This window comes from Schistocerca americana, chromosome 8, assembly GCF_021461395.2.
Source record: "Schistocerca americana isolate TAMUIC-IGC-003095 chromosome 8, iqSchAmer2.1, whole genome shotgun sequence".
NCBI lineage: Eukaryota > Metazoa > Arthropoda > Insecta > Orthoptera > Acrididae > Schistocerca > Schistocerca americana.
Genome location: NC_060126.1, coordinates 258,215,944 through 258,231,810, shown reverse-complemented (window position 1 = coordinate 258,231,810; position 15,867 = coordinate 258,215,944). Strand labels below are relative to the sequence as shown.

At 38.6% G+C, this 15,867-nt stretch overlaps 1 protein-coding gene across 1 annotated transcript in view; it reads left to right on the top strand.

The window, feature by feature from the left end:
• LOC124546011 (toll-like receptor 13) overlaps positions 1 to 15,867 on the top strand; it is a 177,644-nt gene that overhangs the window by 14,425 nt on the left and 147,352 nt on the right. The gene's annotated exons all lie outside the window — the stretch shown is intronic.

Sequence of the window (15,867 nt, the reverse complement as noted above, 5' to 3'; positions counted from 1 at the left end):
CAATTCTGTGCTCCAAACATACATTCTCAGAATTTTTTTTTCTCAAATTATGGCCCATATTTGATTCTAGTAGACTTCTCTTGGTAAAAATTGCCCTTTTTACTAATGCTATTCTGCTTTTCATGTTCTCCTTGTTTCATCCATTATGGATTATTTTTCTACCTAGGTAGCAGAATTTCTTAACTTTGCCTACTACGTGATCCCTAGTTTTGATGTCAAGTTTCTCACTGTTCTCATTTCTGTATTACAAGCTGAAATCAAAACAGATACATATATACTTTATCGAAGAAGCTCAGTTCAGCACGTTTTGGCCTTAGAAGAGTTTCTAATTGTGGTGACCTGAAGACAAAAGTACCATATTAGTTTATTTTTGTATATGTTCACTCCCTGCAGACATGGAATTTTCTTCTGGGGCAGCACAGAAAATAATGCATTATTTAACAGAAGTGAGCAGTAAGAATATTGCATAAAGGATACAATCAAACATCTTGCAGAGACACTTTTAAGGAGGCACCAGGAGCACAAACGACCTCATTAAATAATTTCAGAAACTTTCTACAAAACTGACTTAAAAGAAAGCATGCCATGCCATAGGGGAACTTTTGGATTGTGCAAAAGGAGATCTAAACTTTAAATATACATTCAACTTTTAACATACACTCATTGTATATTTGTATGCAGGTTCACATGATTTCAATGTTTTCTTTATTATTATTATATAATTATTATATATATATATTACTCAATTTGTAGTCACTTTTAACATCAATAGCTGTAAAATGTTCATGATGAAATAAAAATAAAACATTAAAAACAGAGCTCATTGTCTAAATTATCTAGAGTCAAGGATAGAAAAGTTCTGTTTCTGCATGGAAATTAGCAGCAGTCGTTTTAAAGCTGCATAACAGGTGGCAATGTACTGTAAACAGGACTAAAACTTTCATGGGTAGGTAACTATTTTCTCTGAAACACACCAATGCAATCATGTAAATACTAAGCTGCAAATATGAGGTAAATGGCAATTATTTAATATAACAGTTTTTCCCTTCTAATTTACTAAGCTAAATTTTGCCAAGATAAACTACGAGGCGTGTTTTTTAAGTAAGATCCATTCTGTTGTAGACACTAGAAGTTCACGTGCATACCACAACGAGTGCATGCGTCATGTACCAGCATGCCTCGGGAACAACTGTGCTCAGTTTCAGCTCTGTAGCTAACCTGTATGGTTCCATTCTGTACTTTCAAAATGTTTAAGACTATCAACTCATCCACCGTGTGTGATGTTCGCTCAGTGATACGGTTTTTGTCAGCAAGTAACCTGTCTGCTACAGAAATTCATCAACAGTACTTACGAAGTGTATGGTGATACTGTTATGAGTGAAAGCAAAGTGCATAAATGGGTACGAGAATTCAAAGATGGCCGTGACAACATCCATGATGAGGACCGTTCCGGTCACCCTTCTTTGGTTACAGACGATTTGGTGACTTCAGTTGAAGTGAGGATTCATGATAACATGCACTTCACAATAACAGGTCTCTCAAATGAATTTCCTGATGTGTCACGATCAGTGCTCTACAACATTGCTTCTGAACACCTAAGTTTAGGAAACTGAGCTCCCATTTGATCCCGAAACTCCTAACAGAGAACCACAAAAACCAGAGATTGTACGATGAAGTTCTTGACTCGTTATTATGAAGAAGGTGAGGGCTTCTTGAGTCAGATTGTAACTGGAGATGAAACATGGGTTTCTCATATCATGCCCGAATCAAAGCAACAGGGCATGGAATGGAAGCACACACACTGTAAAGGTGAAGGCCAAACAGACTCTGCCCCAATGCAAAATCATGGTGTCAGTGTTTTGGGATAGGCATGGTGTTTTGTTGGTCGACTACCTGCAGTGAGGAACCACTATCAATACAGAAGCATACTGCCAAACTCTGAGAAAGCTATGCAGAGTGATTCAAAACAAAAGAAGTGGCATGCTGAAAAAGGGAATTGTCCTTCTCCGTGACATTGCAAGACCTCACACTGCAGGTCAGACCCATGATTTATGGAGAGTTTTGGCTGGGAACTTTTAGACCACCCACCCTACAGTCCTGATCTTTTACCAAGCAATTACCATCTGTTCCTCCACCTCAAACAACACCTCAGTAACCATTACAATGATGACAACAACATGAAAACAGCAGTGAACTCTTGGTTATCAGAGCAGGTGGCAAGTTTTTATGAAGAGGGTATTTTAAAATTGGTTGAGAGGTATTATATGTATTTGAACAAACTTGGCAACTATGTTGAAAAATAGAGTGAAGTATATACTTTATGAAAATAAATTTACTTTTTTGAAATAACCTTTCATTGTGTACCTATGTTCAAACGGACCTTACTTAAAGAACACTCCTTGTAAATAATATTAATCCGTAGAGTGATAATTTTTTGTTAATGCAAGTTACAGATTAAGTTTCTATAAGTCACTGGTTTTGTTGATATTCCTCAGCAGTGGAAGTTCTCTTTCTTAATGGGATCTACAAACATGATGAATTAATTAATGAACTTTTCACATTTGGCTTTGAGGTATACCATGAGATATCATTCTTAGAACCCTGTGAACATTAACTTTGGGTACCTTACTTTCAGCTTGCAGACATATTTTCAATATGGCTTCATACCTTCAGCAGCTGAATCTCTTTCATGTTATGTCAACCTTTACAACCAAGAAATGATTTGATCCAATTTTTTGCATAAAATGTTGTTAGTGAAATGCTCAGTGATAATTAGGATGAAATTTTGAGCTTTCAACACTATCTTCCACTATCAGTATAATAAGGGAATATGCCAGGTTGAATACAAATAGTGAGAGGATTAAAGGTAACTATTTACCATATAGCTGAGGCACCGAATACACACTCATAAAAAAGACTGAAAATTATGCTGAGTTTTCAGACAATGTCCTTCTTCAGAGTGAAATCAGCTCATGCACACACACACACACACACATACACACACACACACACACACACACACACACACACACACACAGAGAGAGAGAGAGAGAGAGAGAGAGAGAGAGAGAGAGAGAGAGATATATATAGCTACACTGTCATGATTGCTCACATTGTCCCCTCACTCCAGTTTGGACTTTTAGATTTGTATGGTCACCAAGCTAAGGACATGTTTAGGGGTCAGTTAGAAATTTTAGTAGGTGCTGATCTGTGTGCATTGTATTTTGTACAGCCTGCAGCAACTGAAGAAAATATGTAGGTTGGAAATTACATAGTGGCAAAACTGCTGTGGAGACACTATGCAATGGAATCTACTATTGTCGCTGATAGCACACATTGTTGACATACCTACCTTACCTCCAAGCAAATGGTCTTGTCCGTCCCACATCACCAGTGCGCACACAATCGAGGGAAACACAGTCTCTTGTGAGCAAGAGGTCTAATGTAACAGTGTCATAATGTAACAGTGTCAATATGTCTTCAAACCAGGAACAATGGAGTTGGATCAAGATTGAATGAGCCAGAGGTCATACAGCATGACAGTGTTACCAAGGTCTTCAAGAGGTGTGTGGGGAACTGGCACTGCCGTACAGAACAGTGGCATGCTGGGGAAAAGCCTTCAATGAAGGTGGCAAACTGTGGCAGACAAGCATCAGGCAGGTTGTCCTAGCATCTCTGAAGAAGACGTGTATGCTGTTACCTTGTTAGTGGACAGTGGTTGATGCTATATGATTTGTGAGCTCATCCACAAAACCAGATTAGTGCATATGACTGTGCTTTGCATCCTGAAGGAACACCTGGCCATGCAAAATATTGCAGCCGCATGACTTGACGGAAATGCAGAAATTGATGCGTTACAATGCTGCTCAGATGCAATGCGAGCACTATGAGCACGAAGGAGAGGATTTCTTATGCCATATCATAACACTGGATGAGACATGGGCCACACCATACAAGCCAAAACTGAAACGCCAATCCAATGAATGGCGTCATTATGGGTCACCGAGGAAGTTGAAAGTGCGTCAGAGCCCCAGTATGGTGAAACTTATGGTGATTCTTGTGTATGACTGTGATGATGTTATCCTAATCCATTACATTCCCCCATGGCAGACTGTCAATACACAGCATTACTGTTCGTTTTTGGAGCATGACCTGTGACCAGCTTTGCGAAAGAAGCTGCGACACTTTCTGGACAACCCACCCATCATGGTAGTGGCTACTGGGTGGGGGTAAGTAGGAGGCTGGGATGGGGAGGGGGAGGGATAGTATGGTGGGAGTGGCGGACAGTGAAATGTTGTAGTTTAGATGGAGGATAGGAGAGAAGATGTGGAGGGGGTACATAGCGGAAAGGAGAGAAATACAAATATAAGAAATTAAAAGACTGGGTGTGATGGTGAAATGATGGCTGTGTAGTGCTGGAATGAGAACAGGGAGGGAGTTGGATGGGTGAGGACAGAGACTAACAAGAGTTGAGGCCAGGAGTGTTACGGGAACATAGGATGTATTGCAGGGAAAGTTCCCACCTGCGCAATTCAGAAAAGCTGGTGTTGATGGGAAGGATCCATATGGTACAGACTCTGAAGGAGTCATTGAGATGAGGGGCATCATGTTTGGCAGAGTGTTCAGCTACAGGATGGTCCACTTGTTTTTTGGCCACAGTTTGTCGGTGGCCATTCATGCGGACAGGCGGCTTGCTGGTTGTCATGCCTACATAGAACGCATCACAGTGGTTGCAGCTCAGCTTGTAGATCACATGACTGGTTTCACAGGTAGCCCTGCCTTTGATGGGATAGGTGATGTTTGTGACCGGCCTGGAGTAGGTGGTGATAGGAGGATGTATGGGACAGGTCTTGCAGCTAGGTCTATTACAGGGGTACGAGCCATGAGGTAAGGGATTGGGAGCAGGTGTTGTGTAAGGATGGATGAGTATATTGTGTAGGTTCGGTGGACAGCGGAAAACCACAGTAGGAGGGGTGGGAAGGATAGTGGGTAGGACATTTCTCATTTCAGGGCTCAACGAGAGGTAATCAAAGCCCTGGTGGAGAATGTAATTTAGTTGCTCCAATCCCGGATGGTACTGAGTTACGAGGAGAATGCTCCTCTGTGGACGGACTGTGGAACTTTCGTAGGTGGTGGGAGACTGGAAAGATAAGTCATGGGAGATTTGTTTTTGTACAAGGATGGGAGGATAAGTGAAGGCTTCAGTGAGACCCTCGGTATATTTAGAGAGGGACTGTTCGTCACTACAGATGCGACAACCATGGGTAGCTAGATTGTATGGAAGGGACTTCTTGGTATGAAATGGGTGGCAGCTGCTGTTTCGTACCAAGAAGTCATACAGCATAGCTACCCATGGTCATCGCATCTGTAGTGACGAGCAGTCCCTCTCTAAATATACTGAGGGTCTCACTAAAGGCTTCACTGATCGTAATTGTCCTCCCATCCTTGTACAAAAACAAATCTCCCGTGATTTATCTTTCCAGTCTCCCACCACTTCTTGGTATGAAATGGGTGGCAGCTGCCGTTTCGTACCAAGAAGTCATACAGCCTAGCTACCCATGGTCGTCGCATCTGTAGTGACGAGCAGTCCCTCTCTAAATATACCGAGGGTCTCACTAAAGGCTTCACTGACCGTAATTGTCCTCCAATCCTTGTACAAAAACAAATCTCCCGTGACTTATCTTTCCAGTCTCCCACCACCTCCCAAAGTCCCACAGTCCGGCCACAGAGGAGCATTCTCCTCGTAACTCAGTACCATCCGGGATTGGAGCAACTAAATTACATTCTCCACCAGGGCTTTGATTACCTCTCGTTGAGCCCTGAAATGAGAAATGTCCTACCCACTATCCTTCCCACCCCTCCTACTGTGGTATTCTGCCATCCACCAAACCTACACAATATACTCGCCCATCCTTACACAACCCCTGCTCCCAATCCCTTACCGCATGGCTCATACTCCTGTAATAGACCTAGATGCAAGACCTTTCCCATACATCATCCTGCTACCACCTACTCCAGTCCGGTCACTATCATTACCTATCACATCAAAGGCAGGGCTACCTGTGAAACCAGTCATGTGATCTACAAGCTAAGCTGCAACCACTGTGATGCATTCTATGTAGGCATGACAACCAGCAAGCCATCTATCTGCATGAATGGCCACCGACAAACTGTGGCCAAAAAACAAGGGGACCATACTGAAGCTGAACACACTGCCAAACATGATACCCATCATCTCAATGGCTGCTTCACAACCTGTGCCACATGTATCCTTCCCACTAACACCAGATTTTCTGAATTGTGCAGGTGGAAACTTTCCCTGCAATACATCCTGTGTTCCCATAACTCTCCTGGCCTCAAACTTCGTTAGTCAGTCCTCACCCATCCAGCCTCCTCCCTGTTACCATTCCAGCACTACACAGCTGTCATTTCACTGCCGCACCCAGTCTTTTAATTTCTTTTATTTTTATTTTTATTTCTCTCCTTTCCGCTACTTACCCCCCTCCCCTCCCCCCCCTCCTCCTCACCTTCTCTCCTACCCTCTGTCCAAACTGCAACACTTCACTGTCTACCTCTCCCACCATACTATCCCTCCTCCTCCCCACCCCAGCCTCCTCCTTACCCCCACCCAGTCGCCACTCCCATCATATACTGGCGCTGCTGCTCAGAGAGCAGTTTCAGCTCTCTGAGACTGCAGATGTGTATGCAATTTGCGCTTGCATGAGTGTGTGTGTGTGTGTGTATGTGTGTCTTCTGCTGACAAAGGCCTTAATGGCCGAAAGCTATGATTGTGTGAATCTTTTTATATTGCCTATCGTTACTCAGCATCTCCACTATATTATTTTGTATTGGTTGTGAATAGCTAGTTGCCACTATTTAAGTTCCAACCCTCATAGTTTGGAGTTTGTAGGAATTTGTGATTATGTTCATTAAGGTCCTGGATGAAACATCAGCAGTCAGTATGTTTTAGTGACTACACTCATTTTGTCTGTGAAAAAATTCATATTCCATGCGAATGAATTACATATTTCTTTTGCAAAAATGAGAAACAAGACTTCTATTCAGTTCCAGCTGAATATCTTGTAGGAATCGATTAAAGAACTTACACAGTCGGTAGAGTTGAACTCTAGCACATTAATTCTTTTTTGGTATTAATCAGTTGTAATCATTAAAATTCACTAATAATTATAATTAATTTAAGAATATAATAGAAGGAAACATTCCACGTGGGAAAAAATATATCTAAAAACAAAGATGATGTGACTTACCAAACGAAAGCGCTGGCACGTCGATATACACACAAACAAACAAAAACATACACACAAAATTCTAGCTTTCGCAACCAACGGTTGCCTCATCAGAAAATAGGGAAGGAGAGGGAAAGACGAAAGGATTTGGGTTTTAAGGGAGAGGGTAAGGGGTCATTCCAATCCCGGGAGCGGAAAGACTTACCTTAGGGGGAAAAAAGGACGGGTATACACTCACACACACACACATATCCATCCACACATATACAGACACAAGGACATATACAGAGGCAAAAAGTTTCATTTTTAAAACCTGTGGGAAGCGGCTAAAAATCATCAGTGATGTGCGAAAAACAGAAATGGAAATAAAGCAAAAGTTATCAGAACTAGACGAAATGGTTGTTTAATAGGTGAAAGGAACTGTTTGTGGACTCTGTATATGTCTGCTTGTGTCTGTATATGTGTGGATGGATATGTGTGTGTGTGCGAGTGTATACCCGTCCTTTTTTCCCCCTAAGGTAAGTCTTTCCACTCCCGGGATTGGAATGACTCCTTACCCTCTCCCTTAAAACCCAAATCCTTTCGTCTTTCCCTCTCCTTCCCTATTTTCTGATGAGGCAACCGTTGGTTGCGAAAGCTAGAATTTTGTGTGTATGTTTGTGTTTGTTTGTGTGTCTATCGACGTGCCAGCGCTTTCGTTTGGTAAGTCACATCATCTTTGTTTTTAGATATAATTAATTTAAGAAGAACATGAGTACACAAAATGCCAGTGTAAGATATAAAATTAATTTTTATGTAAGCTTAGTACATACATGTTAGTTTTAGAGTTGAATTCCACACTTCAGTGGAAAAGTTACTCATCACAAACTGGAATGAAGAAGATTATCATCCTTTTCTTTCATTTATTCATACATTGCAGTTTCTAAATACCATCACACATTAGAGCCTTGATGGGTATGGAATAAGTCAAATTACAAGTTACTGGCAGATTAAAAGCTGTGTACCAGACTTATACAAAATGATTGGGATGAGAAACAGTGTTTGGTAATGAAAATGGCAATACTGAATTAGTATCCAAGAAGGAGTATGCCTAAGACCACAAACAGAAAAAAAGATACCTACATAATGCACTTGAATATAAACAGTCTGAGTGCTGACTTTTCAAACAACAGTCATAAAGTGGGCGAATTACAAATTATTCTATCTGAATATATATTTGCCTCAATGAACATTGGCTTCAATTTGATAACATTAAAATTCTTAATAAAATCGAAAATTTTGAATTAGTCAATAGCTTTTGTAGATGAGAGAAACCACATGGAGGCTCTTGCACACTTACTCATTCTGATATAAAATGTAAAATAAGAAATATTTTAATCATTCGAATGAAGAGTGTGTATTTGAAAGCTGCTGTATCGAGTTGAGGGACCTAAATGTCAAAGTTGTTTCTGTTTATAGAGTACAAGAGAAAGCTACAATTGAAGCTTTTCTGGTGAAATTTCATTGCTTGCTCAAAAAGTCAGTAAATAAAAAAGAGAAAAGATATTAATAGCTGCTGACTTCAATATTAATATAGTAGTTGAAAGCAATGATGTGTCCAAATTCACTGACTTAAAAAAACTTTGGCTTCAAAATAAAACTTCATACAACACACTAGACTAAATTTTGCTTGGATATAGGAATCTCTTACCACTCTGCATTATTCATTGGACCACCAAAAATTAAGAAAGAAATTTCTTGTAATAAAAGCCATATGAAAAGGCACTTCAGTGAAAAAATCCAATTACATTTAGAAATAAGTTAAGAGAGGTTGAATGGCCTTCCAACAGCTTTATTTCAAGTAATAATAGCTTTAACAATTTTTAAGTAGCCTTCTAGTAATATTTAATGAAACTATGCCACTTAGAATGACATGCAACAAAACAACTAATGGATAACCCAGGGTATAAAAATTTCTAGTGCCATGAAGAGGAAACTCCGCAATAAACTGAAATATAATAAAGAACAGACATTTTACTGTTCATTGTACAACATAAAAGTAAAACAAAAGCAGTGTGGTCTGTTGTCAAATCAGAGTTATGTGTTAGAGTTAGAAGTAATGAAATATCTAGGATTAAAGTAGATGATAGCTTTATTGTAAAGCAGGCTCAAATATCAGAGTGTTTAAATGAATTCTTCATAAATGTTGCAAAGTCAGATGTTGATGCAGCAGAGTATCAGAGTAAAGTAAATCCCTTTGGAATCCACCAAGAAGCTGAGTATATTATGGATTTAAAAAAAGTCACAATAAAGGATGTGAAAACATTATAATATCATTAAAAAATAAAAAAAAACTCTGCTGTATGGGATGGGACACCCACTAAAGTGATTAAAACAGCGTGTGGTATAATAGCACCTCCCTAAATAAAATATTCAACCAGTCTTTTGAACAGGGATGCTTTCCCAATGTTTTGAAGTATGTTGAAGACAGACCCCTGTTCAAAAAAGGGTTGAGGGAAGACATGGGAAACTATTGGTCTATATTTATACTTCCAGGCCTGTCAATTATAAAGATTACTTCTTGGTTACTTGATATGTGTATATTACAAGAAGAACAGCTGCTCTGAAAAAAGTCACAGCTGCTATTATCTAATATTTTGAACAACATATTTACTTTTCACAGTCTACTATTAGTTTTCTGTACTGTGACAAATTCCTAGATCTATTTAATACCACCATTAAATTTATGTGGAATTTACATGCAAGAGTCCAAATATTCTGATAAAATGTAGAAATAGTAATGAGGTATTCTTTTACTTTCTTTTTGAATATCTGGGAATTTTCAAAATCCTGCCTGATGTCTACCAGAACTTGTTACTGAGCTTTGTAACAATGTATCAAACTCCAGTCTGAGCCCTAGACACAAATGTTTGGTTATCAGCTTTACACAATATTTATAGCACAGATATGAAGGTTAAATATGTTTTTATCTTAGCTGCATTGTCCTAGATTGTACACTTTTGAATGAAAGTGTTGCTAGTAATCATGTCTGTCAACATAATGAGAGATTATTTCTAAGTGAAATTGAGGTATTTGGTTAACTTATCCATGGGTGCCAGTTTATTATCCATCTGGATACTTAGGAACTTCATACATGGACCTTCATCAAGTGTATACCCATTGATCTCTACCTCTGGTACCTGTAAGTATCATTATTTGCTAAAAAAATTCAACAGCCTAGAATGCATCAGTAGTTCTTTATTGGAAACAAAAGATCTTCATTTTATGTTGGTTCCCATGCTAAATTGTCATGTGGATAAAAACCAGCACATTGTGAAATATTTGTCATAACTAAAATATTTAAAAACATACAGCACATGTTACATGACAAAATCTCAGTACACAGTAGCACATATGGACATGATGTCCAGTTTATGTAAACAGATGTGCTACTGTGTTCTGTGTTTTTGTCATACAAGCATCATGAGTGATATACATATGCACATGGTTATTCATACAAGATAATTTATGTAGCTGATTTTTATCCACATGACAACTTGGCATGAGGTCCAATGTACAAGAACGTGTTTCACAACAAAAAGAGTTTTGAGACCTGAAGATGACAATGAAGTCTGATGAAACTGGCTGTCTTAAATAAACATTTGTGTTATCTAGACTTCTGAATGTTTTTAGCAAGTAAAACAGATTACTCCTTGAATATTCTCAAAATGAGAAAATTCAGTATGATTATTTGTTTGGAACTGCATAATACATTTTTTTGTAACTATGAATTGTGAATCAGCTGTGAGCCTGTTCTGTTTTTCTCCTGGCTGTGCCTAGTGTGGACTGTTTAGTTCCTATACTGAAATACTGTTCTTGTATCATCAACAAGAATTATATGTTTTGAAGAAACCTCAAACATCTCACACAACCATTTATGTAGGGCGAGGACAGGATCGAAGCAAGCACTAAATCTTGTGGGCAACCATATTTCATGTTACATCACTTTAATATTACTCTTATTCCTATTTTTTCATTTGCTAATAAGATCCTCTGTTTCTGTTGCTAAAATAAGGCTCCATCCACATGGGAGGGATGCCTTTAACGCCAAAAAATTTGAGTTTCCCTATTAGAATTTTATGACTGATAAAGTTGAAGGCCTTGGCAGCCAAATCAATGCAAAATTTTGTACTTTGGTTAAAATACCATCATCGTAGCCAGACGTGTCACTGGATTTTAGTAACCAAGTAAGGTTTGTGATCTCTAACTACTGATCTGGAAAAACTGCTGTCTGATAGTGGATTATGCAATACCTATCTAAGTAAATCTAGAGGGTCTGCCATTGATGGACTATTTCCTGTCCCTGTGCTTTCAGCAACTGTCAGGAACAACTTGTTGAATTTAGTGGCCAATGACTTGAATTTAATATCATTGTTTTGCTGCTAATTTTATCAGGGAGTTGGGTATTAACCAAGTTTACTTATTTCATTCTTAATGACTCTCCAGGTTGTCCCTGTCTTTTGCTTAGAATGTTTAGTTGTTTGGACATAGTGCAAAGCTCTTGCCTTTTTGATGTAAGAGTGGAGAATTTTAAATACAGCTTATAGAGCATCTTCAAGTCTTGATTAGTGCTAGTCTGCTGCAATAAATAAGGCTCTCTCTTCCCAACAAAAGATATGTGGATATTAGATGTTAACAACTCTTTCACTCAGCTTTCACAATAATTGTCTCTGACTCATTGTAAAGGGAATAGTTAAATTTTTCATATGTCATGTTTCCTAAGTGACTTCTTCCCATTTTTGATCCTATAAATTCTCCCTGAATAGTGTAATTGACTCAACATTTACAGTTCTTTGTAACTGTACTTTTCTTTTCTTAGGTTAACCTGATTGATGGGAATAATTTATTGCTGCCTTTTGACTATCATGGCCAGACAACCCAATTATTATGTGACTCATATCTGTTCCATGAATGACAGATTTAGAAACAAATTATCGGCTGTTGTTGCACTATGTCTTTCTACTCTTGTTGAGACTGTTACTGTAAGGATAAAACCAAAACAGGGCATCAGTAACTGTAAGTGCCCTCGATCAGAGCTCTCCAAGATGAAATCAATAGTGAAATCTTGACATATAATCATCTCCAAATTGTTTCTACTAGGTCTTACTATTACCCTTTTCAATTGATTAATAAAATTTTAAGACATTTTGAGTTGTAGTTAGTAGACTGTCAGAACTGTGGTCTGGCATATTTCCAAATCTGTCACTGAAGTACATTACTCGATGAGTTTTTCAACACTGTAATCATTGATGTCTATGGACTGGGACTTTATTCTACTAATTTCCTCATATTATGTCTACAATAAAGTGATGCAAACTTTAGTAGATGCACCCAGATAAATACAATTACTTTGGCTTCCAAATGATATTCTGTTATGCAAAGCACACGTGTGGAAATACCTTCAGATTTTCAGTTTCTTTTAGTGATATCAGAAGCTTATTTTTCTTCTTTAACAAGGTTCTTGTGTTTTCACCAAAAAGTCTGAATGTTTTATAACTATTATTCACTGAGCTGTCCAAGCTGCCATTTTTTATTTCTTCACAGGTTGTTGCAGCTATGTCTGTAGTTTTGAGATGGATCTGTCTATTGAAAACATTTATTGTAACAAAAAATGCCTAGTGAAAATAGTGAAAACTATATGGATTGAATAAATTGTGTTCTGGTTACATTGAATGTTTCTAGAAATTAGATGTGGAAATAACCTCACGTTTGTAACATTCACATCCAGCCCATGCAATGTGTTTTGTGGGCATGTGATATCTCTTTTCATCAGTAAATACGGATATACTTTCCTAGATATAGAAACTGTTCATCTACAACATCTGAATAACATATGAAACACTGTTCTACTTCTTTTTCTTTTCTGGAGAATTTTGTTTTTACGACTGCTTTAGGTAACATTCAACAATTTTGGCACCCATAATGTACAAATATTTCTTATAGTTAATTCTTTCTGTTTTTATGACTGCTTTAGGTAACATTCAACAATTTTGGCACCCATCATATACAAATATTTCTTATAGTTAATTCTTTCTGTTAATCATCCAAAACAACATTGCACACCATGGATACCATCTGTTAGTGCATATCAATGGTGGAATGTTGTGTATGTTTTCAGGGGAGTCTCAATATTGTTAAAATGATTATTTTCTATTTACAGTCTTTTAAGAACACTGTCTATGCCATAAAGGGCTGTGCTGTGCAGATGTAAAATATACTGGTACTACAAGCATTGCAACCCTATACAGCGAGTGCACATAATTAAACAGTGTGCGCCTTCACAGCCAATCTAAAGAGGCTGCCTCATTCCACACAGATGACACATTAAGTACTGTGCCATGTGCAAACAGCTGTTTATAAGGTGGCATGCTGGGCCCTTGTCTGCTCTAATGTTTTTGTGAACTCTTCACTGTTAAACTGTGCATTTATGTAACCCATCATTTCATGTGCTTGTTCTAATTAAGTCACATAGTGCTCAGAGCTATTTGAACCATTTTGTATTTGCCTTTATGTGGAAGCAAATTGAAAGTTGGTTGATAGAAACTCTAATATTGTGTTTGTGCAACATTAGAATTATTTTGGTGATGAGTATGGTATTCTACTCCATGTCTTTCATTTCTTGGTTTGCTATGGGCAACATGTCAATGGAAGAAATTCTTTGATTCGTCGCCGAAAAGCTGTAAGCTTTCGTCAGCCAGCAGCAGGCCCTCTCTGTGGCACTAAACAATTTGGCTGCCCCTCTCCCATCTTGCCATCATTGCTATGTTCAAATGAGTGGGCTGCATGACCAAAGCATTGGGCAATGTGCAGTCGTAGCAGGAAGGGGTCATAATATTGTATCTGTGTGCATCTCTCAGTCTCTTGCATCAGACATTAACATGGATGTAACAGTCTTTCTCAAATAATGGTAGCCCCAAAAAATCTTTATATTGATGTATGTGTAGGGACAAGCTGCTACAAACACAAATAGATAAGAGTGTGGCAGTAACTTTGTTACATTATCAAACTTTTATGGATCTCGGGTCATTGGCATTGTCCCCTGTCTCTTCTTAGTTGGTGAGTTACAACAAACAACACATACCCATGTTGGGAAAGTTTTCTACTCCCATTTTGTATAAAACAATTGTTTGACCTTTGACCTCTCTAGTGGTAGATATGCCAACACTAAAAACTAACTTGGGTTAGACACCTTCAAAATTGTTTGATTCTCTGTTTCTGACGAAGTGCATCTGTTAATGGAAGTAGTTTTGTACCAACAACTGGACACACTACGCTTGGGATTTTCATCACTGTCTGGACAGTTTAGGCTGAGCTACTAATTTCAAGGCTCACATCACAATGAAACTTGTGGCATGCCCCCATTTTCTTTGAACCCACCCCATCAACTTTTTACAGTCTTTCTGTTTTTATGACTGCTTTAGGTAACATTCAACAATTTTGGCACCCATCATATACAAATATTTCTTATAGTTAATTCTTTCTGTTAATCATCCAAAACAACATTGCACACCATGGATACCATCTGTTAGTGCATATCAATGGTGGAATGTTGTGTATGTTTTCAGGGGAGTCTCAATATTGTTAAAATTGGCAAAGTGGAGCTTGATCGAGTTACATTCTTGGGTGTTGTCATGCCTGTTTCCTCAAGTGAGAGGTCTACTCAGTTGGTAATTGTCACAAAACATGTAGTTATTTTAAAAAGTCTTCAAATTCCCAGGCTACTATTGATACCTACCCCTTACCCTAGGAGGATGAACTCTTAGCTTGGCTTTCCAGGGTAGGGGCCAATATTCCTCCAGAATTAGACATGTCTAAAGCCTATTTGCAACTGCCTCTGGATAATGATTCTAAACATATCCTTATAGTGAATATCCTCTTTGAGTTATGCCAACACCAGCATGTGCCATTCATCATAGCTAGTGCCTCTACTATTCTCCAATGATTTTTGTAGCAACTCATGGCTTCCCTGCTGGGGTGCATTAACTACCTGGATGATATTGTGGTCTCCAGTTCCTCTACAGATGAGCACTTTCAGAACCTTTGTGGCTTGTTCATGGTGCTTTAGACTGCCAGGTGGAAATGTAACTTGGACAAATTGCAATTTTTTTCAGCCATCTATCGTCTGTCTCACTTCTGAAGTCTTGCATGGTGGCTTCAAGCCTTTACACTAGTATGTCAAAACTACTGTAGCTTTGACACTGCTTACGGATGTCAAAGAGTTGCAGGACTTTTTCAGAAAGATTGTGTACTACCATAAATTTCTTTCTGATGTGGCCACAGTGATTCAGCTTCTTTAAGCTCTCTTTTATAAGGGTATTTGTTACTTTTCTCTGGTCGCCCCACCAGCAAGTGTGCTTTTATTCTGTCAAAGTCAAAATTATATTTGACACCTTACTTAGTTATCTTCCATTTGTTTTGACCATGGGTGCTTCCCAGTATGGCCTTGGAGCTGTTCTTGCACACAAATATGAGGATGATTCCAAATGCCCTATTGTGTGTGCTTCCAAACCCATGAATCAGGCACAACTGTGCTACTCACACATTGAAAAAGAAGTCCTCACTATTGTGTACACTCTCAAAA